Here is a 27,358-nt window from a genome sequence, read left to right on the forward strand (position 1 = left end):
GAAAATAGTATGGAGAGTGCTCAAAGCACTGAAAGTAGATCGACCATCTGATCCACAACCTCACTACTGGGTATATATCCAGAGAAAAAGAAGTCATTGTATCAAAAATACACCTGCACTCATATGACTATTGCAGTACAATTCACAATAGCAAATATAAGGAATCAACTTAAGTACCCATCAACTGATGATTGTATAAAGAAAATATGGTATGTATATATTATGGAATACAGCCATAAAAAGGGAATGAAATGATGTCTCTTGCAGCAACTTGGATGGAACTGGAGGCCATTATATAAAGTGAAGTAGCTCAGGAATAAAAAACCAAATACCACATATTCTCTCTTATAGTGGGGGCTAAGCTTTGGATACACAGGGGCATACAAAGTAGTAAAAAGGACATTGTTAGACTAAGAAGTGGGAGGGTACAAGGGGATGGGGAAAGAAAGATTACCTATTGGGTACAACATACACTATTTGGGTGACTGGTACACTAAAAACCCAGACTTCACCACTATATAATTTATCCATGTAATCAAAAACCTTTTGTTCTCTTAATCTATTAAAATAACAAACAACTAAAAATAAAAAATAAAACATATAGAATTATGTTTTACAAAAAAAAAAAGTCATATATGTAAGATAGCCTTATAGCCCAAAGTGGAGAGATTCAAACAAGGACAGGGTACTTTGTCAGATTCCATATCATGCCTTGTCTACCACATTGCATGAAGTAATAGGTTGTCTACTTTAGTTGGAATGAAGCAATACGTTATCAAATAAAAAAATAATTATTTACTAAATGTTAATTTAAGGTTTCAAAGCCTTATTAAGTTCATGTTTAGCAAAGGGTGAAACTATGTGGAAATGAGCATAATATAGGTATGTAGAAAAGAGTATCCCCTTAGTGAGGACCATTGATTTTTAAAGGAAAACTCGTGCATGCCCAGTTGAGATCAATTATAAATGAAAATAGAAAATTCAAATAGAAAAGAGAATTGTGCTGTAGATAATCAATGCTGCTTACATAATAGTTTTGTTCAGGTCTATTTTTTTCAAATAGATGATAAAGGAAGATTATAATAAAATACAAAATTCATAATCTTTTTCCATGTTTATAGAGATATGTTCACATATGGGATTGAACAATCAACAAATACAGATGATTGAAAGCAACACCTCAATATTTAATGGATGAAGCATTAAGACGTGTGCATATTATATATTCATCAGAAAACATTTTTTAGTTTTAGCATCATTAACTAGAATAATTTTTATTGTATAACACATAAAATATGTGAAAACTGAATGCAGTATATCAATTCAAACTAGGCTAAATTAACTCTTACAATCTAGCTATTTGTTAGTAAAGAATCAATATAGAATGTATATATAATTATATCAATAGAAGTTTTAAGTTTTGATACTTTTCATATAAAAGCATAATAATATCTGCTTGTTTATTTCATCCAAGTAAAAGTAGAGCTTTAATGAGAGGAGCTAGCAAAAGTCTGACTCATAGAAAATTGCTAAAATTATCACAGCCTGAATCCCCCTGGTATCAGTGTCCAAAAGCTCAACTGGAACCACCAGCTGAACACCAAAATAATCCAAAGAATATAATTCTGTTGTTGAGACCACAAGAGGGTTTCTGTCTATGTCCAGTTACTTATCACATAAAGATCCAATTATTGAGATGAGGATTGCCTAGGAAGAAAGGAATTTTTAATATGACAGGCATATTGCCATAAAAACAGGAGAAGCTTCCTCATCTGTCTCTCCGACTAAGGAACATCATGAGCTTTGAAAGGAGAGACCATGTGCCTCGAGGCAGGTCTTGGTGTATCTCACAAGGGCTACATGCACTGGGGGCAGGTTGTGGAGCATGGTGAATCTTGGAGTCAGGAAGTCCGTCCAGGGACCTTCAGATTCTCAGCCCCTTTGTCTTGTAGAAAATCCATCATTTTAGGTCAGGTGTGGTGGTTTATGCCTACAGTTCCAGTACTTTGGGAGGGCCAAGGCAGGAGGCTCACTTGAGGCCAGAAGTTCGAGTCCATCTTGTCTGGGAAACAACTCAAAAGGTTAAGTAGTTAGTTAAAGGAGGGGATTATAAAAAACACATATGGGTTCAAAAATATATAGCCAGTTACAATTCTTTAGATAAAGTTTCCAGAAGGACCTATACAAATAAAGACAGGGCCTCATTTATAACATATTGATAGCAAAGTGTGATACCTGACAAAGATAATCTGAAGCTGGTTGAAATAAAGGACCTTCTATTTGGATCATCAGAATAGAAGTTTCTCTTTGAAATATTGTTCAACAGTTAGTTCCACAGGGGAGCATCACTTTGCCTAGGAACAGAAGGAATCAAGGAAACAAGGAAAAGATTTCTTAACTTCCTTCTGTAATACCAACCGACCAGACCCCAACTATGAAAAGAAGGCTGAACTTTTGTTGCCTTGAACTTTTTTTCTCTTTTTCCTCCCCAAAATGTTGCTTATTAATCTTTCGTATCCAAAGTACATGAGTAATTATAAAAGTCACTAATTTAGCAATGCTCCAGGGGAAAATATATCTCTATAAAATGAAAAGAGAGAGACAATGTTTATATTTCTTCTTTGGGTATATTGGCTCACTGAACAACAATAACCATTATAAGATTGTATATAGAAATATAAATGACGTATATAACGGACTAAGTGCAGGGAAGTATGACAAATAGATGCAGTTTTCTCTAATTACTACCTTTTAACATGTACTGTGGCTTACTCTTTCCTTTCCCCAACCCTTAAGTCCAGGGTGGACTATAAATTTGTCTACTCATTTTCAGATATAAGAATACTTCTAATGTTTATCTGGGTCAATCAATCTAAAAATTCTACCCCACATCCACTTAAATGTAACACTGATCCCTCCAAACTTAAGGACCAGCAGAAGAATTTTGTAAATAGCAAATAGAATTTAGTACCATAAATCATGTGTCTGTGTGTGTGCTCATGCTCACATGCACATGTGTGTCTGTAAAGGCTCCATTATGCCTTACCTCATCTGCCCGCAATTATTTACACAAACTCAAGACTTTCAAAGAAATAAAATATTATAAGAAAATATTATTTATTAGCAAAATGATATTGTCCAGGGTATAATTTATCATTAATATAGACTGACATCCTCTTTATATGTTGATATTGTATGCTATGGTAGAAAGAACATTGATATTACTATATTTGTCTTAAATTCTAAGTTTTAGTTTCACCATCTAGAAAATGGAGTGGTTGGACTTTTTTTGTAATCTTGAAGGTCCCTTGAAAAGCATTGCTTTTTGAATTATATTTATTTCCATTTAAACTTCATTTTAAATAGTCATTTTTCTACCCTACACTAAATTGATTTTTCTGTATTAATATATTTCACAACTTTTTCTGTATTTTTTTTGAAAATTTCCTCCAACACCCAGTAATCCCAAGGTTGTGCCCTATTCAGAGTGACCTTGATAGAGCAACTTCCATGACTTTACTCCTTTTGACTCCCAGAAAAGGAATATGAGAGATGTGGATTTATTGTCATCCAAAGGTGCTCTTGACAATGAATAATATAAACTTAAATGAAAATGCTAATACACTTACTTGTTTAACACTAAGAAACAAAGTGACTGACAATGATTGCCCTTTAATTAAAGTTGAACATCTAGTGGCAAAGTGGATAGGAATCAATAAAACAGAAGAGTAGTCTTTCTTCATATAATTATCCCACTTTGCCAGATTGAATTTTTAATGTTGCCTATTTATATGCAGTTAGAATTGTGCAACATTATTTTGCCTGAATTTCAATAATAAATTATTATTATTTTTTTTAATTTGCCTTTTTAAGACCTCTGCATAAGAACCTGACCTACAATGTACTGATCTAAAAATACGAGTTTCATCACATGAGGAACTGTGTGAGTAGGTACTAAAGAATGTAGGTATAGGTAACCCCTGGTAACACATAATCAAATTAAATGAAGCCTATTATAATATTCAAGTCAGCACACTATAATTTAAAACAGAAAGTAAACAATAAATGTCTGTTATCAAGATGAAACTAGAGAATAAAAATCATTATTCTCAGTTGATAGTTTTTTGCCTTTCTATTTTTAATTTAATGAGATCTAACATATCTAAAATAGGAACCTACCTTTAAGAATATGTGAGATAATAACAGATTTGCAAACAAGTCAGGACAATTAAGAAACTTATATGCATTCTTGATCATTTTTAAATTAAACCTACATAAGGGTATATTGTAATTAAAAAGGCAGGACAATATATTTTATATTATAGCTACTGCTATTAAAATAAAAACCAAAATAAATCTAGTGGTTGTCTTTTCTTAATGAACTCGCACATTAAGTCCTAATTAATGGTATGCAATAGATAAGCTTTAAGTCAACATTTGAGTGCTTTCTGTGCAGTAATACATCTAAAAGAGAGAATAAGTTCTTATTTGTTGGCTATATTAAGAGAAATTGAGCCCCATTCTTTCTCTTTATAGGATTAGAAATAGCAGTACCCATGGTTAGTAACCATTTCAAATTTCTATTCCAGCCATTTAGTTTAATTTCAATAGAAAACAATGATTAGGACAATCAAATTAGCAAGTTTGTGGCTCAGTTGTCTTTGGCTATCTTCTCAACCAAGAAAATTAGATTTACTTAATGTGAAGATAAAACCATCAACACAAAATTAAACCTGCAATGTCAATTCATTGCCTTATATACAAGGTCCTTATTAGTGTTTCCATCTACCATTTTCTTCTTTTCTAGTTTTTAACTTATTCAGATAATATACTTTTAACACATTTTATTTTAAATATGAAATGTAAAGCCACCTAATATTTACCTCTGCTAACATTTTTTAGAATGTATTAGATTTTTAGTAATGTTATTCCAATTGGTATAAATTTTTAAAATCCACAGTAATACAGGTAATTTAGCTTATATGTAATTATCAGACTACATAAAGCACAGAGAATGATTTGCACATTTATTGTTTCAGAAATAGAATTTGTATAATTTATTTACCAGGTTGTTTTTCCTTTTTTTAGACATAATTCTTTTCTTCCTAATACAACATTTTGGTTAGGGAGGAACACAAATTTTATACCCATACTTCTATAGCTGTGTGATTTTTCCACTCACCTGGAGTGACAGTATAAGGAGACTTTCCAGATTCTTTTTACTCACCCCCCAAAACCAAGCAATCTTCTCCAAGACGGAAATTTGACAGAAATACTGAACCTAGGAGGTTTTGTCCCTCTTCTCTTTATTTTTAGAGTCATCCTCTTCTGTTTCATGCAGGATAGAATTGCTGCTCCTATAATTTGGTAGGTTTTAACAAAACATTTGGCTGAAGGTCTGGAGATAGACTTTTCCACTATTTTTATCAATATTCAAAATGATATTTGGTATTCATTGGTCTGTTTTTTTTATGTTATTTCTCAATTGGTTCTGAATTTGGGAGGAGAAGAAAAAATATTTATCGTTGGAATGAAACTCCATTTTATTTTACCTTGATGAAATTTAGAAGTATCTACTCTAGAATTCTGACTCCCAGTTATTACTTCATATGGATCAAGTAGATGTTGCCTCACTTGACCTTCTGCTTCCTTTTCCTGCTTCTCCTGTCCTTTACCTGTTTCCCTTGGAAACACCCCATTAATTGATCAATTACACACCAATTGCCATTTTAGTATATTGCTTCTGGTAAACACAACCAAAGACAGTGTAAATGTGTATTAAACTGAAAGATAAATGATTTCCTTCTCCTTACTAAATACACTTTATGGCTTCTCATTGCATATAGAGTAAAGATTTAAATTCACCACTCCAGCCTGTGCTGCTAAAGGATCTGGCTGCAGCTTATTCCATTTTTCTTCACTCTCCTGTCTCCCACTCTCTCTCACTGCATTTCAGCAATGGTATTTTGTGTGATGTTTAAACCCATCAAACCTTTTCTCAACTCAAGGCCTATCATTTTATGCTGTTTTTTTCTTGCCTCTTCATCCCACATAGCATATAACATCCTACCCTGAGTACTTCTGGCGTAAATTGTTTTATCATTTCCAGTGATTCTTTTTATTATTCGTTTGGATCCTTGTCATGCCTCCTATCTTAGTCAGCTCAGGTTGCTACAACAAAGTGTCACAGACTGGGTGGCTTATAAATAACAAACATTTATTTCTCACAGTTCTGGAGCCTGGAAGTTTGAGATGAGGGTGTCACATGGCTGGTTTCCGGTGAGGGCCCTCTTCTGGGTTTCAGAAAGCCTACATCTTATATCCTCTTACAGCAGAGAGTACAGTAATTCTCAGGACTATTATAAGGGCACTAATCCCACTTAGAAGTGCTGTATTCTTATGACCAAATTAACTTCCAAAGACCCCACCTCCTAATACCATCACAGTGAGGTTAGGATTCCAACATATGAATTTTGTGTGGACACAAACTCTCAGTCCATCACCCCTTACTATAGGCAGAACATATCTATTCATCCATCATTATTATCTACTATTTGATCATCTTATCAGAACAGACTTATTATATATTGCATCCCTTTTCTGAAAGGGGACTTTAAATGAGCTTGAATGATTTATTTGAGCGTCTTGTTCCTATCTTCTGCCATGAGATAATGCCTAATCCTTCAGCCTGGGTCCCAGAATGTAAGGATTATGTGCAACCAGAGCCTAGTAAAGCTGAGCAGAGCTGCATACAATCAGCACCCAGCAGTCACCAGCAACAGCTTAGTGATAAACCAATTTTTGTTTTTGTAAGCTAACATATGCTTGCATTGCTTCTGTATTGAAACCTGACTAAATGAAAATTTCTAGCAAGAACATAATTTAACTATAACATCAAAATTTATTATATCTATCAAATCTGGAAATTAGTAGAATGCTGCTAGTGAGTATTGGCTGATTCACTTATTTTTTTACCAATATATAATAATTGTACAAATTTTAGGTATATGTCATATTTTATACATGCATACAATGTGTAATGATCAAGTTAGGGTAATTGACATATCCATCAACTTAAACATTTGTCATTTCTTTGTATTGGGAACATTTCATGTCTTCTCTTCCGGCTATTGTGAAATATACCATAAATTCTTAACTATGGTCACCTTACTGTGCTGTCAAACACTAGAACTTATTCCTTCTATCTAATCGTATTTTTGTAACCATTAAACAACTTTTCTTCACTTTATGGGAGGAAGTGATACAAAAAAATATGAACTCAAAAATAATTGGCCTACTTGGAGTCATGGACTAAAAGAAAAGTAAAGATAGATCCTAGAAATTCTGGAACTTGTAAGAATGGAAAAATGAACTGACTCTCATAAATTATAAATAAATAATTTGAAAAGTGCTATCTTCTACAAAGGCATATTAGATTCAGAATTAGACTAAGACTCAGGACAAAAAGGAATTCAAAAGAATGGCTACTAGGCCCTTTTTTCAGATACTTGATTACTACTTAATGATACTTGATACTTGATAAGCTACTTAATGTAGCTTCCAATAAATACTTCACATGAACAAAATTGCTCAGGGAAATAAAAACACTGTAGCTCCATTGAAACCTGATAGGCTAAACATGCTTCCACCTAAATTGACAGAAAAACAGAAAGAGACATGGGGACAGATTTAAAAAAAAAATCACAGGTGTGACTATTGGTATACAGAGCTGAATGGAATCAAAGAGATTTTTTAAAAATTGTTGAATTTTTAAAAATCAACAAAACTTTTGACGCCTTTGTGTATATTCCACACTGGCATCAGATTAAGAAGTCTTTGTGGAAAAAAACCCAGTATTTTATTTTCATTATTTTCTACCTACAAGAAGTTCAACTAAAAATGTTTGTTCATCTTCCAGAGATAACAGTCTCCAAACTTCAGATGTGGCCAAGAAGATGAATGAAAAAGTGAGGATTTGCCACAAAAAAGAGCAAGAGCCACAGAGAATGGTGGACAGAGTATATGCTCACAGGGAATTCAATCGGTCTAAACAGTAAACATTCTCTGTTTATAAATAAAGGAAACTCACAATATTTTTTCCAGTGGTATTTCAGAATTGCTATGGATCAGTAGCCAATGTATGATGTTCTTCTGAATGTGTTCATTTTGGCTGTTCTGCATCATTGTAGGTTGTGTTTGAGGAGAGTTAGGTAACATATTTTTAGTGGTTATCCAGATAGAACAGGAGGATCTGCATCTGTAACTGAGGTATAATAACAATTCCTGGCCTTTGAGCCTCATATCATGACTGGAGCAGATTTTTCAGGTTAATTTCTGCAGAATAAAAGATTACATCTTCATGTGGGCGAGGAATGGATCTTTACATCTAAGAAAACAGACTGATATATTATATGATTTTCTCCAATTATCTTCTTTCTTCCCCTATAAGAGCATTTTATATCCCACCTTTGACATGTCCATTGTTGACCATAAGTGTCTCATTCTTTTCTTGGTGGATTATGTGTATTTCATATCTAAAGTGTTCAATGTACCTTTGTGTATTGGTTTGGTCATTTTTTCTTGTTTTCTGCCATCAGAACACCATGTACCAGATGGGGGCTGTTTCTTTATCATGAAATCCAGGATATGAAGACATTATGAGAGGAACCAAGTAGAGCCACTGCCATGTTGAAGACTCATGAGTAAGAGGTAAGCATTTGTGATTGTATCCATGGAGAGGACCTATAACTGCAGAAAAAGTTTGCTAGTATACTACCTTGTTTAATGATTTATTTTTTTGTTCTCATGTTACTCGCATTTTTTTTGTTTAAGTTTAGTTCTTACTCAGATTTATAATTACTTTATTCATTTGTATATTTCTTATTTTAACTGTATTACCCATTAGCCGACATGTTCAAGAAATACATTGCATGCTCTTTTTCTATCTCTGTAGTCCCAAAGCCTGCACAATAACTTGTATCTAGCAGACATGAGAAAATATTTGTTGATGTATTATGTAACTGAAAGAACCCTCACTTTTAAACTGATATCTTTCATATATAAATACATATTATGCATGTACACCTCTTATGTAGGAGTTAGCAGTGTAGTAGAGCAACCCTTTAAGGTCACTATTACATTTCTTTTAAATTTGTATGTGTTTAAACCTTATTTTCACATTTAGAGTTTAAGATCTTTAATGGCAAGTGCTATCCCTAACACTTCTAATATTATTGGCATTCCTGTACCCACAGAATTTTTAATAGTTTTTTTTTAATTACTTGATTGTTTTCACTCTGAAGAAAAAGCTGGACAATCCCTCATACTGTATGTCTGAAAATGTTTCTACAGGGTTCATTTTTTTCTATTCGTTATCTCTAGAATTTCCACTGGTATGTAAGTGATGCATCTCACTGAAGCGATTATCCACTGACATAAAGAAATATTACATCTATTCTCTGAAGCACTTTCTTCATTGCTTTAGTTGTTTCTATGTTCTTTATCATTCTGTGTTGTTTTGAGTCTTCAGGGCTTCCAATCATTCCATTATGAAATTCAGAATACTTCTTTCATCAGGATTTTAGCCCCTGTAGAGAAACAAGCTGATAGAATAATGACTGGTTATGCTCTTATATGACATCAGGCAATCATTTATGGACCACACTATGTCCACATTGAAGATGAAATAAACTGTTTTTCTTTTATATATTTCAAATATGAGTGGAAATGTAAGTTTTATTTTTTCTAAATGGATTCGATAAATATTCTCAATTTTCTCAAAGTAAATTGGTTTGTAATATATATATATATATATATATATATGCATGTATACACACATATGGAGAGAGAGAGAGATATTATCTGATTAGTAAAATATACCACTACTTCTAAAATTTATAAAATACTTCTTTAGAGTTTCTAGCTTTGTAAACATTACTTCATTTGGTCTTCCCAACAACTGTATGAGATCAATACAAATACTCCCATATCAGATATAAGAAAACCAAGAATTACAGCATATAACTCAGGTTTCCAAAACCATGTGGTTTATTAATAATTATTAATAATAATTATTATGTAATATATTATGATATATAATATATTACATAATAATTATTATTAATAATTATTAATAATTATGACACAAACTAGGGAATTGCACATGATGTTCAGTGACTATTTTGTAAGCCCACTTGCAACTCTATTTACATTCTTCACTATGGATAAGTATTCATGGGAATCATTACAGTGTCTTTTCTTAGTAGTGGGAAAATAGAAGCTTATCATTTTTATTAAGTAGGAGGAATTTGATCATTTTTTTCTAGTAAAATATCTGAGGTGAACTATATATCTGTTAAAAAATTACTTGATGTTCCTTTCTTAGAGAAATGTATTCATCTTTGCCTACTTGACCACATATCTAGTTTTAGTTAATGAAATATGTACAGTGGTGAAATATATTACTTATGGGCAGTTATCCTCATGAGCAAGCTTACAGATCACTGTGTCCTCTTACTCCCCACTCAGTGATCATGGAAGCCTATGTCTACTTGCAACCCCATCAGCCTTGATCCTTTAGTGATTGCAATAAGCTGAGTCCTTGTCTGACATGGGAAGGGCATGTAGTATATACACTATGTAAACTTTAGTTTTGAAAGTTAGTAAATTTAGAGATTTCTTTATTATCATACCATAATTCAGCCAATCATGTTGAACAGAGATCATATTTTTTCAAAGTTGAGATAAATACATGTAAAACTATTGCGTATAAGAATAATTTCCCTAAATCTCAAATCAATGCATCATTCTAAAGCAGAGTCTGTTAAATTTTGATAGAGCCCGTATTTCTAGCTCCTTCTCAAGCTGAATATTATATGGTACAATGCTTGGTACATAAAACTTTAAAAATTAGTTTCAGTTTTTCTTTAGATTAAAAATGATAAAGTGTTGTTATAATATCAGGTATGGAATATGTCATGAATGTCATATTTTAGGAGATAGGGAAAAATTATAAGAATGGTAGAAATAATCCAAATAATATAGTGAGTCATAAAATAACCAAATCATACCCTCAAGACCTTTCCTCACATGCTGAATGCATTTTCACCAATGTTTTTTGATTTGTCATTTGCAAATTTAGATAACGTCTATATCTAATTTTCACCAAATTAAATAGGAAAACTCTCTTAGTAAAAATTATTCAATGAATTATACTTTGCTAAAACACTCATTTATTCAAACCTATTTGAATAAAGTTTATGTAATAATATAAAATGTACTAACTTAGGCTTTCATGTGTCTATTTACATAAAAGTATTATGAACTTTGTATGCATACAGGTTTCAAGGCTTTAAAAACTATTAATAATTTAGGTTTTTAATTAAAATTAGTGCCATTCAAAAAAAATCAAAAAGATATTTTTTACATCACAAATGTGCTCTATAAAATATACATAAACTCTGTTCATTAAATACATCAACATGTCTTCTCCATGAAAAAGGGCAATCAATCATTTTGCCAGGCTTTATCTTTGTAAATTTTCCCAAATGACTTTAGTCAATTGAAGAATAATGAGTTATGTATTTACACGCAACTCAAATTGACAAGATCTGTGTTGCTAAATAGTCCTCAATGAAAATAGTTGCAATGCAAGATACTAGAATTTGTAGTGCCTATGGTACCTCTGTTCATTAACCTCTGGTTGTTAGAAACAAATCAACATGATAGACGTGGTCTTTTTGACAGGAGACTAGAGAATTCTGAAGATACAAACATCATTATTAAATTATATGAGCATAAGATAAGCAAATATTAATGGGCCTTTTGTGGATATGAAATTAATTTACTGTCAGATAAACAGTTCCTTCATAGGAAAAAGGCAAATTCATAGAAATTAAAAAAAAATCTACACCATAGGCAATTGCTCCTGAATTACAATTAAACGACATTAATATTGAGCATGCCAGTGTTAATTCCAGAGGGATTTTTGAACCCATGTACTAGTTATTTGTGAAATGAGAAGTGCTTGCTTAATTTCTATCTTGGTCTGTGTTTCTCCCAGAAAGCAATGTGGATAAGTGCTTTGGATCTTTGAGCTTGCTTTTTTGCTCTTTTGAGACTGCCTAATACAAGCCTTTAAGTCGAGCCCTTCTGCATTTAATTTTTTTTCTTCTCATCAAAAATCCCTTTGAAAAACTGATAAAAGTTTTTCTGCTTTCCCAAGACAAATGAAAATATGCACACACCTTTAAGCAGGTAGTTTCAGTGGGACCAAAAAATCCATGGAGTTCATCCCTGTATTATTAGAAAAATCCTGGAGTTAGTGGTTGCAACTGGTTTTTAAACTTGTGCTAATAGTTGATCTGAAGTTCTACCCCTAGATCCAGGGATGCTTGGAATGCCTCTGATGTTTGCACTTGTACCACTGATATACAGAATACAGTGAGTTCAATGAAATATGAAATACCACTATCAGTTTTTCTCTGGTTTTTGGAATTGTTCACTGGAGTACTTCTGATTGAGGAGTTGCCACTTCACTGGCAGGTATGGTCTTGGCTCATGTGCTCAGATGGGCTACATGAAGTGTATGTTATATAAAGTCAGAGAATGGAGGAGTGGCTTCCAAGTACTTGAAAAAACTAAATTCCCAAATACATCTCGGAAACATCAAAATTATGTATTTGACCAAGAGCATGCATTCTTCTATCTACGAGTTGCTACAGGGCCACTAAATCAATAACACTTGGACTTATTTAGGTTGGAATTGGCCAAAAGATTCATGGAGGACATATATTCCTTTTACCACTTTAGTTGGCTTAGAGATTGTAAAGAAGACAAAGCAATGCAGAGAAAAAGAATTGTATCGGGAGGACCCACACATGTCAAGCAAAGCCTCCCCAGCCCTCTGCCCTACTGGTTTTCTCACTTGTCAAAAAGAGACAAGTTGGAAGCAGGAACAGACTACTTCAGCTCAGGGAAGCCACTCCTCCCTCAAGGAGGGCTAAGTATCATCCTTATCAGGAGGGATAAGGAAAGTAAGTTCCCCTTTCACATTTTATTCCCTTATCTCCCTAGGGGTTTGGCAAGGGCTAAGTGCCTAATACACCCCTAGGAAGGGGAGAGGGGTGTATTTTTGTTTGTTGTTTTGTTTTGTTTTGTTTTCAGGATATTATGAGATTACAAACATTTTGGTTACATTTTATGTCTTTGCCTCACCCAAGCAAGGATTAGAGACATACGCTTCCCCTCTACAAAGCTCACCGTATCCATTAGTTGTGAGTTTACACTCCCTCAACCCCCTAATCCCTGGAGAATATTACTACCATGTGAGCACCATAGTGTTGATCAGTTAGTGCCAATTTGATGGAGAGTACATGTGGAGCCTATTTTTCCAATCTTGTGATACCTCACTTTGGATAACGGGCTGAAGCTCAATCTATGCAAATATAAGAGGTGCTAGATCACTGTCATTTCTTATAATTGAGTAATATTCCATTATATACATATACCAAATTTTAATAATCCACTCATGAATTGACGGGCACTTGGGTTGTTTCCACATCCTTGCAATAGTGAATTGTGCTGCCACAAACATTCGAGTATAGATGTCTTTATTATAGAATGTCTTTTGCTCTTTTGAGTAGATGCCTAATAGTGCTACTGCTGGATTGAATGATATTTCTATTTTTAGCTCTTTGAGGTATCTCCAAATTCTTTTCCACAAAGGTTGCACTAATTTGCAGCCCCACCAGCAGTGTAAGAGTGTTTTTGTCTCTCCACATCCTCACCAGCATTTGTTGTTTTGAGATTTTTTTGACAGAGGCCAATCTCACTGGGGTTAGGTGATATCTCATTGTGGTTTTGATTTGCATTTCTCTAATGATTAGAGACATTGAGCATTTTTTATCTGTTTGCTTGCCATTATTCTGTCTTCTTTTGAAAAGTTTCTGTTCATTAGGTTTGGATGGAAGTTTGAAGAGGGTAAATTCTTTAAACCTAACAAAAGCAAGGATGGGATATCCCAAAACAAGAGCATTATGGAGAAATGCTTGCCTAGAGAGAAACAACAGAGTCAGAGCACCAAATATGTCAGTTTTAGTCTGAAAATGTCAGTTTGTAGCATGCTCATGGCTGAAGACTCATCAGACACACCAATGTTAGGCATACACAAAAATCAGGTTTATTGAGAAGAGAAAGATAGGATTATAGGGCAAGAGCAGGAATAGTTTAGAGAGCATGGTACATACACCATAGATGATGACCAGACCCATTGTCACAACAGGATAGGTAAAAGGAAGGGCAAAAGAGAAAGAGATGCTATGGTCAGCGTCTTATTTTATGGTACCTGGATAGGGACCTCCCTTGTGGTTCAGAGGTCAGGAATCACCTTGATTGGACTATTGGGAGTCACATGACTTGAGCCTTAACTATGGATGGGAGTTCTAGGTCACTTTCTGGACTTATGGTACCCAGGTGGCTTGGCCTGTGGCCTAGTGAGTCCTCTGCATTCTTTTACAGCTGGTGCACCAAAGTCTGATTAGTAGACTAGTAGGATATTCCCTCCAGGGATGGAGAATTAGCGTTGGGCAAGACCAAGAGGGGGGCAACAGAACCCACTTTCATCCCTAGGAGACCCAGAATCCCTCAGTATCTATCTAACACTATCTGTAGCTACATTTTGATCAAGTTCCAATTCATTTTTTTACTGATTTTGTGTGCTGCTTTTTATAAATTACAGAAAAATATAAAATTTAGGTCATTTTCATTTAACTAGGAAATTTATGTTTTTGAGAAACAGTTACTACAAGTACCTTCCATGTTCTTTCCAACTATATTAAATATTTAATTTCCTCCTACCTATTAAGATCAATTATCAAGATATCAACATATTAATACTAATTTTCAATTTAGGAAATTTATATCATTATTAAGTATAAAATGTATTTAAATATTAAGGATAACTAAAAATTGGCTGGTTAGAAATGCACATCTCCATTTATTTTTCCTGGAGTAACTTGCCATGCAGTTAGAAAACTAAGATGTTTTTGGAAAGCATCTTTCAGACATGTTTGCTTTTTAATTAAGTACAATAATTTTATCACATACTGAGTTAAATTTATTTAATTCAATTTTATCGCATACTGAATTAACTTTTAACATAATATATAACTCAATTCAAATTTTCTTAAATGCTAAGTTTGACTAAAAATTTAAGTGAAAAGAATTTTCAAAATATCTTTTAGTTCTTGGGGAGGATATTTTTTTTTCTTTCTAGTGAGTGTCCTGACCTGAAAGTGAGACTGAAGAAGCAGAAGTATAGGGTTAATGCGATCTTGAGTCTTGAGATATTTTATATTTTATATTCTTCTAATCTGTTTTTGTTAAGTTAAAAATCAAATGCAGTTCACAACTAAACATGAACACTAGATTGTAGGAGATATAAGCATAACATAAACTCATCTGCAGACTACCAAGAAGGAATATATTAGAACAAAGTAATGGTACATGAAATAATGAAAACTTAATGAAAAAAATAATGAGATAATGAAAATAAAATCAGGGCAGTTTTACCTTATAGTTTTCCACATCATTAAGACTATCTTAAATAGAATGGTCTTGCTGTATCTTATTGAATATATGGGTGAGTGTTTCTTTTTTTTTTAATCTCCAAATAGATGGACTTTTGATTATAAGTAACCTGAAACTTTGGAAGAAGCAATAAGCTGACTTTTCTTCAGAGTCTCACTTCGTTGCACTCATTTCCTTTTTCTTGGCCTTAAGATGAGGAGCTTGGACTTGGATAGGAAATATTTTCATTTTCTCGTATCACAGTTTCTCTTATCTTTAATTTCAGAAACTGATGTAATTTTTTTAAGTGTCTTATATTTGTTTGCTGGGTTGTTATATATTGTAAGTGTTCCATTCGCAATTGAGAAGTTAGTTTCTCTGCCTTGCAGGCTTCAGACATTGTAAATCTACTTTTTTTTTTTTATTTCCTTCACTATTATAATAGGCAGGCATTCTCTCCTGCCCTATTTTTTGATTCCCTTAGTTATCACTTATTCCTGGCAAAATCACTGCTAGTCCATGTTATTTATGACCTTTTATAAATTCAAAAACAAAACAAAACAAAAACAAAAACACGATGTTCTCTTTCCGATTATGAAAAGAAGGGAATTGCATCTTTGGACAAATTGCAAAGGGTACCCCTTCCTGGCTTATCATAATACAAGGGCTTATTAAACCATTTTTGTGCTAGAATTTGTCCCAATTAATCAACATGGCTAGGCACTAACATCCATTGAACTACGTAGATAAATGGCACAGTCTTCTAAGCATTATTTATTTTATACTGTAGATTTGAGGGTGGGGGACCTGTCTGTAAGCTGATTTTAAACTGATTACTCTATGACTGGGGAGTGGTGGAGTTAGTCAGTAAGTGAGTGCCAAGGACCCAGAAAATTTTGTTCCAATTCACATAATTTCTGTAAATAATTCTGACTTGATTACCTCAGGAACTTGAAGGGTACCCTTCCCACTCACATACTTGCTAAAAATACATGGACAAAAATACTTTGATTTTTGATACTTTGATTTTGACTGTGACTTTATCATTTAAGGAAGACAAATTTTATTGATTCTACTACTGCTTAGCAGATAGCTGTGTAGCTGCTAAGGTAATCAGTTAAGATTCTTTGCCAAGTAAAATAAAAATGCCACTTCAGAAAACGTCTTGGACAGAACATTCTTTCAAGTTCACAAATAAATCTAGGGGAATTATAATAGGAAAGAAAAAAAAAACGAAATAAAAAAAGAAAAGAGAAGGCATTCTGTTATTATCTAAAGCTGGAAAGTGACCAGAAATATCATTATTCAATAAAGTAAAGAGAGATGCAAATTTCCTCCATCTTTAATTCACCAGACACAAGAGCATTGTGGGGGTATTTTAGATTTGATTGTGCTTGGCCAAAGGGTAGCCAAAGCAGGAGATGAGGACAAGGGGTTTATTCAAAGCCTGTGCCTGAGGTAGCTTCCCACTGACTAAGGCTCAACCTAAGGTCAAATTGGTTTCCACAATATGACTCTCTACATCTATTTAACAATTTTTTTTCCTCTCCTGTTCAACAACAGAGGATCTGCTGTCTTACAGCCTTATAAACAGTGTCCAATTTGCAATATTATTCAGAAATTATTTGAAGGACTCTCTCTCTATATATAAATATATATGAATAAACATTCTAGTACGTGTTCTTTGAATCAAAATAGTATGTATATTCATTTAAATATTGGGATATGTAATATATTATAAAATATGTTTTTTAAAAATTTGTGTTACAAAATAAGGAAATCGGAACCCAATATTGGAGTTTAAGAAGAAGAGGCTATTTTTTAAAAGACAATGAGAAATTCACTTTTTATTCCTGACTTTATGTGATTTCCTCTTCTTTAATGGTATTGTTAGGTGATATTTTAGCTTGAAATGAAATGAAAAATAATTTGATATTCCAATGGCTCTTTTCTACTTTAAGAAGAAAGTAGGGACTCCTTTTTGGGCAGAGGTTACATATGTTATTTTTTTTTACCCCTCCACCCTCTCGTATATTACTAATACATCGGAAAATCTGTTATCTGACATGGATCCATGAATATCAGGGATCTTTGAATCACTCGACCTTTTAGATATATAATTACCTTGAGCATAAACTCTCATACTGAACTCTTTCAAAGCTACTTTAGTCATTCAGCACTGCCTACATTGTGTATTAATACCAAGTTCATATGTATTATAAATGATTTCAAAATAGATATGATATTGTAAGTGGCCCTGATATCAACTAAAAATCTATAGTCGTAAGTCTGGCATCTTGGTACATTTTATACCTTGGATATATGGAAGGTACTCTTTTTTAGTAGTATGGAAATGATAGCCAACATTCTGAATTTTACTTCAAGTTCCCAAGCTTCACATTTAAAATATATTTCCTGAGATCTCTCACTTCTTTATAAATATATACTGTACATGATTTCTAGAGTCAAGCATGCAAACAACAGGTTTTTACTCTTTACATATCCTTGACCTATACTACAATGTTAAAATTGTTTTCCATTTCCCATGTTAACATATTTTGGAAAACAAAATTCTTATTAGGAAGAAAATGTCATTGATAATAAGTTTCCCTTTATGGGGGTTCAGTATATATTAATACTTTCCTGTTAACTACAAAATACGTATCAGAGTACTAGTTGTATTTATTCACTTATTACGTATTTATTTATTCATTATTTAATCAAATTCTACTATTGAAAATAATTCCATTATCATAGCCAAAAGGAATAAAATGAATAAAATTTGTTGCATTCTTATTCTTCATGGGAATAAGTGATTCTACCTTACACTGATAACTGGTCTATGTATCATACTTGTTCCTTTTGTAGTCTAATGTTCTTCTACCTGGTCATTTATTTTGGAGTGCCTCTAGGCCTTTATCTTTTCTCTGTACATTATCAATTTCTTTTGGACTTAGTTTGGGTTTTCCCAGAAGCAGTTCTTGAGACAGAGATTCAAATGAATATACTTTATTTTGAACCCAAAATAAAGGTAGAGAATTGGTGAAGTGAAAATGAAGGTACAGGCAGCCAATAGCAATGTGTTATCAAGGAAGTTATTAGTGCTTAATCCTGCCAGAAAACAGTAATAGACAATTTAGAACATATGCCTTGAAATTTTCCCAACCAATGGGTGAGACAAGTGGGGACAGATTTTTCATCTGACTGCAAGTAGAAACAAAGCCAGATAATGTTTATATTGTATATAATAAGTATATTTTCATTTTAAACAATCATCATTTAAATATAATTTTGTATTAGTCAACATGACACAAGTAGAATTTTAATATGCATTTAATTTTTCTTAAAAATCCCTAAGCATTTAGGTTAGAAGAGAGTATGAGTTAGTCTTTAGTTGCAAGCAATAGAAATTTACTTGGCCTAATTTGATTAGAAAAATATTTAGAGGGAAAAATATTAGGTATTTTACAGAATCAAAGAAAGATAGAAGAGTCTTAGCAAAGGACATTAGGCAACTTCGGGGGCAATGCATGAAAACATTCTTCGACAATCCCACTAATAACCTTCCAACATAATTAATAAATTCCTGTTTTATTTGCTTTGTCATTAAATCATTTATCTCAAGATTGAAAGAGTCAGGACTATGAGTCAAACTGCACTAGTTTAAGTTGCTCACTCCTTATCTATGTGAAGGCATTAACACTATACTGATACTGGATTATTAATTTTTAAAAAAAGAGAAAAGTGTTAATAAAAAAGAGAACTTGAATCCTCTTCCTGAAATATAGAAGAACTAAGGCAATTAAATTTGAAAACCCCAACTCTTAATGTAATAGCCTTGGGAAAAAAATTAGGAGCAGGTTATTTTGTGGTAATAGACTGAGGTTAAAAGAGGATAATGATAAATATCCAAAACTCTGTTCAAGACGTGGGCTATCATGACTTATGGCTGCTATAATTGGTTGTATCTATAATTCTGTCATGGTACTGAGAGTTAGAATCCTAAACCTTTGGCTTTCCCTTGGCCTAGAAAAATGGTTGGTACCACATGTATTAAACATCATGCTCATTGCAATGAGAAAAATGTCCATATCATGAAAATCATTTGCATGGAGAAAGGGGTTATGAGAGAGAAGATGGCAGAATTAAATTCTAGGCTTTTGTTACCATTTCTCTGTTTTCCCTTTTATTCATATATACAATGAAAAAAAAATAAATGTCTTTTTAAATTACCCAGTTAAAACTAATTCACTTGAAATATGGATATACATACAAACCATATTTCTCATCTTCAGACAAACCATGGTAAATTGTAAATGTGGCCACAAATTCTTCATGTCTTTGCATCCAGGCTTTTGCAACCTAGAGCTGCAGATCATCTCCTCCAGACCTGGGGACTATTTCTCTAAGCATTGAAACTGACTGTGACTTGTTCTGACCAATGAGACATTAGCAAGTACAAAACAAAGGTTTGGAAAGCACTTGTATATTGGATGTTTTCTTTTACTGCTCCACTAAACTGTCAATGTGTGAACAACTCTGGGCTAGCCTGGTGGATGATAAAAGAAACCTTAGCCTAATTGCACCTGTCATCTCGACCAACACTAGCCAAACTCCAGAAGCAGAGTTGCTTAGTTGACCATCAGCTGAACTCAGCTAACCCCCTGATTCTGGTGCTAACTGCCAACCCAGAAAATAACATGAAACAAATATTGTTTAAAGCCAAAGTTTTGTGAGGGTTTGTTTTGCAGCAAAAACTGTTACATAAGCTGTATGGGTTGCATTGCTGTCCACTCAAAATTTATATACCAAAGTTATAATCCCTAGAACCTCAGAATATGATCTTATTCACAAATAGGAAGTAGGGTAATTGCAGATATAATTAGTTAAGGTGAGATCATACCTCAGTAGGGTGGGCCCTCAACCCAATATGACTGCTGTCTTTATACAAAGGGGAAATTTGGACACAGCCGTGCACACAGGAGAATGCTATGTAAGCAAGAAGGCAGAGCTCAGGTGATGTTTCTATGAGCTAAGGAATGCCACAAATTATTATCAAATCACCAAAAGGTAGAGAGTGGCTGGGAACTGATTCTTCCTCATAGATTTTAGAAGGAAGCAACCTTACCAACACCTTGTTTTCAGACTTCCAGCCTCCTGAACTATGAGACAATGCATTTTTTTTTTGCAAACAGATTATTTTATTATAAAAGTGTAATACGTAATTATAAATCAATCTGTTGTAAAATCAATGCTGAATTTGCATAAATGTAATTCCAAGTGGGGAAAAAAAACTGAACCTGATGAATTACAAACAGAAATAAACAGTTAGCCATGCTAAAGATATTTACTGAAGACACTGATGCATTAAATGTGTTTTTCCTATAAGAACCTTAGAAAAATAATTCTGAGTGGCTCATCATTATCTTTTCTTCTTATATAATTATAGTTGTATTTTTATATAATAGGCTATAGGTGATATGTAAACATGCTAATTTCACCATGATTTTTTCTTTAATAAACATATTTTTAGTAATTAGAAACTTTCCTCTGAGTCATTTTAGATGAATAATCCAACCGCCAAAAACAAGTGCATGTTTTTTTAAATGATTGTTAAGCCCCGACCTTCATTTCCCCCTTGGGAAATAGCATTAAAAGTCATTACATTATTCACTATAGAAACCTGGATTATCACTTTAAAGACATTAGCTTGCATTTGCACATCTAGCACAAGAGAGTCTTCTCTGCAGGGATGAGTGGGTTACACGTGTGAACATTGAGCTTTGCCTCATAGGCACAGAGCTCCTTGGCCAGGCACTGGGGCCTGTTGGCTTCACAGATTGGCTTTCTCCCTTGCAGACAGGTGAGAGCCAGGCTGCACAAAGGTGTGAATCGCAGTCTTAGGCTTCTCCTTGTTGTATTTATCCAAAAGAGTCTGGATGCGTTTCCCACAGTCAGGGTGGACCGCAGCAAAGTTCTTGACCGCTTTCTTGTGGATGAAAAGCTGGGCGTCCTTCAGGTGGCCAGGGGCGATGTTCTCACACAGCCGCTTCCTCTGCTCTTCATTCAGCACCTTCTCGTAGAATATTGCACGTCCTCAGAAAGCACACGGGCCCGTCAAGCTGGTAGTTGGCCACTCGAGCACGGAAGGGGCAGTTCACGGGTAACTGAAGATAATTGGGTCCCAGGCGGTGGCAGTGAGTGTCAGGATAGGAAAAAAGGCAGCCCTGAAGCATTTTGTCAGGGCTGGGCTCAATGCCGGGTGGCATGTTGCTTGGGTCAAAAGCTGTCTGTTCAACCTCAGCAAAGTAATTAACTGGATTCCGGTTTAAGACCAGTTTACCAACTGGAATAAGAGGGTAGTCCTGGTGAGGCCAAACCTTGATGACATCAAATGGATTAAATGGACAAGCTTCTGCTTGATTAAATGCCACAACCTGGATGTACAGAGTCCAGGAGGGGTAGTTTCCTGTGGCAATGGCATTGAAAAGATCCCGGAGGCCACAGTCAGGATCTTCCTGGGAAAGTCTGGCTGCATCTTCAACAGAAAGGTTTTTGATGCCCTGGTCAGTCTTACAATGGAATTTGCAATAGACTCCCTCTTTATCCGCATTCACCAGCTTGAAAGTATGCGATCCATACCCATTCACAAGGCGGTGTCTGTCTGGAACCCCCCATCACTGAACAGGAAAGAAACCTGATGCAGGGACTCCGGGTGTCAGCTCCAGAAGTCCCAGACCTGTCCCGATTCTTCAGGTGCGTCTGAGGATTTCTCTTTTGGCTGTGGATAAAGGACAGGAGCAATATGGCATCCCTGATGAAGAAAATGGGGGTACTATTTCCAACAAGATCCCAGTTACCGTCTTCTGTGTAAGATTTCACTGCAAGCCCAACGAGGATCACAAACTGTGTCAGCTGAGCCTGGCTCTCCAGCAACAGTGGAGAATCGAACTGCAATGGGAGTTCTCTTTCCAACACTCTCAGACACCTTTGCCTTGGAATATCTGGTAATGTCATGCATGACCTCGAAGTGGCCAAAGGCTCCTCCTGCTCCTTTAGCATGCACCACTCCCTCGGGAATTCTCTCTCTGTCAAAGTGAGCCCTTTTATCAGTGACAACCACATCCTGAACGAGCAGGGGCCTGCGGGGCCCTGCTGTCATCATGTTCAGTTTGTTTCCTATTGGGTTACCAGGTCCTGTGGTCAGGACATCAGGTTTCTGCCTGTTCCGCAGCTCCTTCCAGCGGCTCCTCCCGTCTGTCCTCGGTGGTGTCCGACTGGCGTGGCACAGCGTCGCAGGCTGCCTGGGCAAGCGCGTGTCCTGCTCTGCAGACAGACGCCTCTCGACAATGCATTTTGTTTGTTTGTTTGTTTAAGCCAATCAGTTTGTGGTACTTTGTCATGGCAGCCCTGGCAAACTGACATAGATGCTAATTTCATTTTTACCTTGAAGTCTTTTTAGTTACTATCTCTTTTGCTGGGAGAAGAATTTTTTTCACTTTCTCTCAAATTCAAATTCCAACCCTAGTGTTGCTTCATCAGATATTCCATGTCCACAGGATATGAATCATCTTTCCTCCAATCATTCTCTATCACCTACTTTGATGTTCTCCATTATACTTATTTCTGTTGAAGTTACATTTGATCTTTATTTACTTACTCTTTAACATCCTCTACTAAAAAGTAAGCCTGACCTCTTCATTGTTTTTTTATACCATCCCCACAAGACTTAGTATATTACAGGTTCTTAATAAATATCGATAACATAATATATAGTTAAACCAGAGAACATTTAATTAAGTTATCTCATAATTAAAATTTTAACCCATGTAAGACATTTTCCTTCAAATACACTCTTGAATTCATTCATCATTTGCATGAGGTATGATTATATGCTTAGAAATCCATGTAGATTTACATATAATTTATTAGTAAGATAGAAATATCAATTCTTGGGATTATTCTTTTCTCATCCCTTATATATAATTCCTCTTCACCATTGAAAGTCATAAATATAGCCTCTAGAATAATTAAAATATCAATTGTTGGGGTGGAATGAGAAAGAGTCAGTGATTGACAAAATATTTCTATCCAAAGAAATAGGAAGGAAGTTCTGAGGGATGCTGGACAGTCATGGGGCTTTAACCATAGAATTAGGAAAAGTAGAGTAAAAGAAAGAATAATCCTTTCTACTTCCCATTCTCACTAAGGCTAAGCTAGAGACAGCTCCTGAAGAAAAGGGACAGGGAGAGGAGATAGTGGGTGATCTTGAAGAAGAGGGTGGTGGAAATGAGATAGTAGAAACTAAAGGATAACACTGAAAAGAAAGTGAGTTAAAATTGGCAGTCTTGTAAACCCCCCTGGGATTATAACCTAGTAGTGGGGAATAGAACCAATACTGCAAATTCACTCATCTTCATTTCCGTGAACACCACATGCTGTCCACACAGATAAGCAGTTCTTCTTGACACAGACATCTGATTGTTGCCTGTAAGATTTCCATGAATCTTTCAAGAAAATGTCACCTTATCTGTCTATGCCTAAATGGTTTCATGTCAAAATCTCGTCTTTTATGATGGCTCAGGATGTTTCTACATCCTCTGAAAAACAAGCCAGGTCCCTGGACATCCAGAGGAGTTGTACAGTAAAAGGTAAAGCTTCAGAACCTGGTCTAGGATATTATGGATTAATAAGAGTATATTAAGGGGAACAGATTAAAAAAATATACATACCTCATTAGGTTTCTTGTATGTAAATATTAACTACTTGTCACTGTTTGAAAGATGCTATCTGAAATAAATACTTATCCTCTCAGTATAAAAGAAGATCAGAATTACATGCACAGGTAGGGCCAGAGCCATCAGTTTTGCTCTTTCAAGCTATGCAATCTTCTCTGGAAGTAGCTGTGTACAGAGACCTTGCCGAAAATAATTCACTCCAATTATGGGGAATGGACCCATTCAGAGCTATGAGATGTGATGCAGAATCACAGCTATTTCCTCTATATGTTTTACCCCATTATCTAGAAATAAAATGAATTTCACCAAAATAACCCAATCTAAAAAGTTGTAACCATATTTTATCTCAGAAACTTTAAAAAATTACTACCCCAAATGAATGCAGTACTCAGAATTCTTCATGTTTCAAATATTTCTATTTTTAAACAAGGTTTTTATATTGAAATTGGATAGGATGATGAATGTTTTTATTGGTTTCCCAGAACAAAGGAATCACCAAGCTAAAGGAGTATCAAACCTCTTCCTCTTGAATCCATAAAAAATAAACCAATTTAGAGATTAGGTGTGCATATGAGGGGGGTGGTATATATTAAAATATAAAATCAAGTATATATGTGTCATATGTGTATAGCTGTATCTATATATAATATAAATAGAATCAATATACATATATCAAATTCAAAATATATACAACACATAAATGTATAATTCCATCTTACAGCCTTTACAAGAGCATTAATAATTTCATGATCTACTTTAGAAGAGGACATCATAGAATCAATCAGTTTGCCCTGATTTTACTATAGCATTGTGCAAAAGTATATAAGGATGAGTTGTGAGGTATATATACAACAAAGGACATATATGTGTGTGTGTGTATATATATATGCATATATATATATATACAAAGGACACATGAATGATACAGATCAATGGACTCCATCTTGTTGGATGCTACAGTCTTAATACTAGGAGTATTGATAGTAACAACAAGCATTTGATTATCACTTATTATATTTTATTTATGTCCTGCTGTATTCTCTCAAGTGGTAATTTTTAAAAATAGAAGTAGAAATTACAATATCTAATCCTTTCACAGATTTTTATTGCATACGCTTCCATGAATCTTACATTGCTTGGGAAATATTTGAGAGTATAATTCATAATTTTAGAGAGATGCTTAAACCAATGTGCAAATTTTAAAGCATATTTTTAGGTTGTATAATAAGTGGTATGTAAGAAATCACTGTTAGTCATATTTTCTAAAGGACCTAGTTTACTTCAAACCAAATCAGATTAACAATCTTTTGTAGGTATATGTGCATTTATGTTTTGTCAGAAGTCAAAATATAAAATATTCTCATACATGTCTGTGGAAAGTCCCTTTTCTCCTTCAGATTCTTCTGTTTAATAATTCCTCATCTTTTATTCTTATCAAAGGTCATGACAATTAAAGTGACATACATACACACACTTTTATGACACCCATATATAAATATTATATAAGTGCAAATATAAATATTTTTTAGAGAATTATGATGGGTTGTGGAATTTTTGAAGCACAAATAGATCAGTATCCAATACTATAGAAGTCATAGATTCTAAACCTGAAGATGGATTTATTATGGCAAGTAACATATATGGTCCCCAAACTGGTATATCTGGATCTTCCACATATAGCTTTAAAAACTGTAATGTATCAGTAGTTTACCAGGCTGAACTCAGCTCAAATCAGTTTAAAAATTTTAGTCATCTTCCACTCTTTATAGTTCATAACATTTACAAAATTTATCCTAACCTATGTTCCCCAAAATGATTATATCTACTGTCTTTATAATGATAAATTGTAGGAAAAGCAGCTATGATTTATTGACTACACTATTTCAAACAGGTTAGAGAGGCTGTCAGAAGCCAGACCTGGAGTGCAGTTTACCTTGCTAATGCATGTAAGCAACACACAGATAAATCAAAGCAGATAGGCAGGTAGGGAATCATAAGTCGAGGGCAAAATAACCAGTCCATCTTTTATACTATTCTAAAACTACAAGCTTTAGCTAATATTTTCTTGCTCAAAACATTTCAGTTAGTCCCCATTGTCTACTTATTTTGAAATATCTACAGGTGGCTTCTATATTGCTTTATCTTTATAAATAACATCCTCACCATTAATATCAGTTATAAAGAGGACCTAAGTTAGGTATTAGAAGTAGAAAATTGTCAGCCAGGGGCAAGATGGCCAACTAGAGACGTTGATCATGATACTGTCCCAAAAAGAAAGTTTTAGGGGAGAAAGCATAGCCCAGGTGAAATACGGAGGGAGAAGTGCCAGAACCTACCCTTATTTAAGATCCCATGGGAAGAGCAGAACAAGAAGGAGCAAGATTGTGGCAGAGACCAACCCCAAGGGATTTGGAGCCTGGAGGAATTGATAGGACTCTTTATATTTCTTTTTCTCACACCTGTGGAAATCTGCTGTCTCCCGTCTTTTGGAGAGCCTTCTACCTTGACAAATGCAAGTACTGCTGCTTTCGGTGAATTGACAGCATCTTGGGAGCAGAGCACCAAGTCACAGGCTGGTGTATGGTCACTTCACTCCACCATAAACCAAACTAAGACAGTGGGCACCATTTTGCCTGTGCACACACTGGGTGCCTCTATCCTGCTGGGGTAGTCGCAGCCCTTCACTCTTCCTGCCAATGGATCCCACATGACAATTGCCCACAACCTGCTTGAACTGTGACAACTGCAAAGGAATAGGGAGACACAGGAGAGCAGCAGTATTCCCAAGGTTCTGACCCATAGCACGGGCTGCCCTGGAGGGACTGGGAAGTGCTGCGAATGCTTTTGAGGACAGTGGAAGGTGGAATGCACACTGTCTTATGCCAGAGAGCCCCTGGCTCATTATCTGAAGTTGTGGGCACCCTTCATAGTGGAGATATGAGTGCAGAGAGAAGTCGTAGGGGAAGACAGAGGGGAAGCATCACAGGAGCCCAGGAAGGGATGTGGATATGGGAACCTCCCCTACTCCAACTACCCAAAGCTGCAGACAGAGC

At 34.7% G+C, this 27,358-nt stretch overlaps 1 pseudogene; it reads right to left on the reverse strand.

Moving 5' to 3' along the window:
• Nucleotides 1-21,400: 21,400 nt before the first annotated feature.
• LOC105856622 (catalase pseudogene) lies at nt 21,401-27,105 on the reverse strand (annotated as a pseudogene).
• Nucleotides 27,106-27,358: the final 253 nt, after the last annotated feature.

This window comes from Microcebus murinus, chromosome 11 (genome assembly GCF_040939455.1).
Source record: "Microcebus murinus isolate Inina chromosome 11, M.murinus_Inina_mat1.0, whole genome shotgun sequence".
Classification (NCBI taxonomy): Eukaryota; Metazoa; Chordata; class Mammalia; order Primates; family Cheirogaleidae; genus Microcebus; species Microcebus murinus.